This window comes from Hipposideros armiger, unplaced genomic scaffold, assembly GCF_001890085.2.
Source record: "Hipposideros armiger isolate ML-2016 unplaced genomic scaffold, ASM189008v1 scaffold_225, whole genome shotgun sequence".
Taxonomy (NCBI): Eukaryota; Metazoa; Chordata; class Mammalia; order Chiroptera; family Hipposideridae; genus Hipposideros; species Hipposideros armiger.
Genome location: NW_017731575.1, coordinates 438498 through 442698, shown reverse-complemented (window position 1 = coordinate 442698; position 4201 = coordinate 438498).

Sequence of the window (4201 nt, the reverse complement as noted above, 5' to 3'; positions counted from 1 at the left end):
CATGAATCTAGTGACACCGAACTAAATATTGTTATTCTTTTATTTTTGGGGGTGTATGCTAGACTAACATGCCTTACAAATTAGACCTCACAATGGCAAAGCTGTTATCACTGCATTCTTTTTTCACTAATAATTTTAGCAGATAGGTGCCATTTAGTATAAAATGTAGTGCTTCTCTGCTGAATATAATAGAGAAGGATTTCATTCTTTTATAACTTCAACAGCTATTTCAGCTTTTGGAAGAACATCAGCATAACTACAGATGTGTTGCTTTTATTAAAGAAAGTCTACCAAGGCTTAAATGGTGTCATAAATTTTGTGGCTGCCTGATGAAGGAAATCATGTGCATGATTTTAGATATTATACAAAGAAGGCTTTTTGGACCAGGCTTGACCGTTCCCATTATACTTCTTGTCTCTAGCTGCAATTTTAAATATATGCCAAACCTTCTCAATCCATCTTCCATTCTCTTAGCATTTTTTTTCCATCTCTTTTTGGTGGTGCATTCTGTATAATTTCTTGAGATCATTCTTTCCATACATTAATTTTCACATTAGTGTCTTATTTTCTTTCAGTCCTCTGTTGAATTTTTTTATTACTATACTTTTCTCCTCTGAAACATTATTTTTGGTTTTTATTCAGAGCTACTTGGTCCTTCTTGCAATTTCTTGTCTCTCATATACTTTATATTCCTTCTCAGTATTCTTTAAATGTAATAAATGTATTGTTATATATTTTATCAGATAATTGTAATATCTGAAACTTTACATCTCATTTCATTCTGTTGATTCTAGGTTACCCTATTTGGTTCCTTTGTGTGTAATTTCTTGTAATTTTTGGCTCTGCAACTACGTTTCTTGAACCAGTATCTCTTGCTGGGAGGAAAAGTACGTGCAACTAAAAGACCCACAAGGAACTTTTCAGGAGTGCAGAATTTTATTTCTTAAGGTACATTATGGGTATTTTGGTGTTCATTTAGTTAGTGTATATGATATATTACTTTGAAAATTTTAAAAAAGTTAAAGTAGGTGTATTTTTCTGCACCTTTGATTATTTGTAGAATCCTTAATAGGTAGAAATAAGCATATAGATCCACTAGCTAATTTTATTATTCAAAGATCCATGTGATGGCTTCCCCTGGAACTGTTTATAACCCAATGAACATTTATGGAAAGCTTCCTGAAACAAAATGATGACTATTGCTTCATTCAACATACAAATTGAGTGAGTACTTATTAGTTTGTTTTTTTTTAATAATCTGAGTTAATTCAGGCAGCAATGGAATTCAAACAGAGGGAATTGAGGGCAGATCTCTGAGGTGAGCCAAAAGGATTGATCTGCATGAAGGGCTCAATTTTGAAATTAAAAAAGATTTCTAAGGTAATGGAGTAGGAGCATATCTGCGACAAAGTGATGTCCACAACCAGGGGATTATCAAGCAAAGTAGGTGAAGGCAGAGTAGATCAGAAAGGGAAAGAAGTGGAGGTAGAGAATGGAGAGGTTGAGAAATGGGGTGGCTTGAATACATTTAATAGAAATAAATTTTGGTGACTTTATTGGTTCTGCTGTTAATGAAATACATCTCTTTTGCAAAGCATATTTTAAAACACCATCTTAGTGATTTTTTTTAAAAAAAGCTTTTATACTATTTTTAGTGTTGGGTGAAAGAGTATGCAAAAATGAGTTGTGTAAGATATAATACTGCCTCAAGTGACCCAGAATTTAGTGATAATAAAATGTTAAGTCGAGAAGCAGTGATCAGGGTAGAATAAGGTAATATACATTGTATCTTAATGTATAAGGTGTACGCGCGCGCACGCGCGCACACACACACACACACACACACACATACACCCCTTCTTGTGGACTATATACAAGGTATGATCACAAAATACAGTGAATGTTTAAATAAAAAAATATTTATTACAGTAAAAGACACACTGCCATTAATGCCCCTCAAAATACTCCCCCTCACTTCAAACACAGCTCATCATTCTTGCCATTTCTGAAGCAGTTCTGGAAGTTCTCTTTTGTGTCTTTAGTTGTGTTGTTGTGGCTGCCTCAATGTCCTGAATCGATTGAAAACATTTACCTTTCATGGTCATTTTGACTTTGGAGAAGAGCTAGAAGTCACATGGTGCCAGATCTGGTGAATAAGTGGATGAGGACACACCGTAATGTTTTTATTTGACAGAAATTGCTGCACCAGAAGTGATATGTGACATGGAACCTTTCCATTGTGATCAGAAACTACAGTGAATGCTGCTGAGAGTGCCATCCAACGGAAAGACAGGATCTTCAATATGGGAAGCGGTGCATAGAACCTTAGTAACAGTGCGCGATGAGTTTCAACTTGTTTGGTGCAGTCAGCTGGGTGTAAGCTACAGTTGAGAGAAGGTGTATTTTAAAGTGTGCCATAAATCATCCTCCATCAGGACAATGCTCTGTGTCACACATCGCTTCTGGTATATGGCAATTTCTGTCAAATAAAAATATTACAATGTGTCCTCATCCACCTTATTCACCAGATCTTGCACTGTGCGAATTCTGGCTCATACCCAAAGTCAAAATGACCATGAAAGGTAAACATTTTGAATCTTGGACATTAAGGCAGCCACGACAGCGCAACTAAAGACACTCACAGAAGAGGACTTCCAGAACTGCTTCAGAAATGGCAAGAATGATGGGATAAGTGTGTTCAAAATGAGGGGAGGTAATTTGAGGAGCATTAATGGCAATGTGTCTTTTACTGCAATAATTTTTTATTTAAACTTTCACCGTATTGTTTGATTACATCTCGTATCTAATTATCTGTTGCGTAGGAAGCAATGTTTAGGATTTATTATTTATCATCCTTTATTATACAGATGATAAAGTAAATAAATTATTTTTTCCCAGTCAGAAGCAGGGACATGACTCAAATTTTCAAAATCCTGGCTTTAAAGTTACTCTATTATTTCACTTTGCATCACTAAATAAGTTGAAATATATATGTAGGTTAAGTAAAGGGGGAAACAACAGAGGACTTAATATTAGATAATATATAATGATACTTGTATTGTGTGAACATGTCATTCATAGAGTATAATTTACATTCTTTCTTAATTCATTTTGTTCCCCGAATCATACACTTGTTAATAGACTCTGAAATTCATTTTATAACATCTGCAAAGTTCTTGTCAAGCCACACTTATCGGTGTCATATCACACTTCCAGATTTAACCACTTAACCCCAGACACCAAAGTTTAAAATGAAAAGAGCTTACAAAAAATGATTGATAGACAGCGTGTTCTCTTGGCCACCACTGTTGGAGCCCATCTGTTGTAATGGCATGGCGCCTGCTAGGGAAGTCAGCCTGTGTTCATGAGACGATTCCCTACATGGGTAGCCTGCTAATCTTCACCTAATTCTGTGTCCACTCTGTGAGAAATATTCGCTTAGTGTAATACACCTCTTCACAGAGATTAGTACAATTTAAAACATGTTAATTGATTGATATAGTTAAGCTTTCTAAATATTTCTATATTGTTGAGTGTTCTATTTTAATTTACTATTTATTTTGTTCCACAAGCAATATAAATATTTATGAGTGGGTAGAAATATAAAAACTATTAAGAGTTTGAAGAGTTTATAGTCAAAGGGGCAAAAAAAGGGGGTGGAGTATAAGGAATCACAATACTCTGAAAGGAGTTATTCAAAGATGTATGTTAGTGCTACAGGAATGCAGTTTTAGGAGCAGTTAACTAGGCCTGAGGAGGTTAGTTGGGGCTTTACAAAGGAAGCAGCTGTTAAAAGCATCTTGAAAGGTAAGTAGCAGTTCACAAGGTTTGAGGGCTGTAAAAAGCACTCCAGTGAAAAGCAGACCCTGCAGAGATAAAAAGACATAAGAGAAAGTGTGGAATATCCAAGAATTGCTGGGGATTCAGTATGGCTGGAGCATCTAAGGTGCAGAATCTGGACAGCAGGGAGCGAGTGGTGGACAGTGAAGCAAGCTAGAGGCAGATTGCAAGAGTTTTCATCCATTTAAGGAATTGGATACCATTCTGCAGGAAACAAAGGAAAAAAGTTATCACTTGTTTTGTTTTTAATTTTTTCTTTTTATTGGGGAATTGTGGGGATGGGAACAGTGCTGGGGAATTGGGGGAAGGGGAACAGACAAGTTGCTGTCCTTTTGTTCTTCAGTCTAGTTGTGGAGGATGT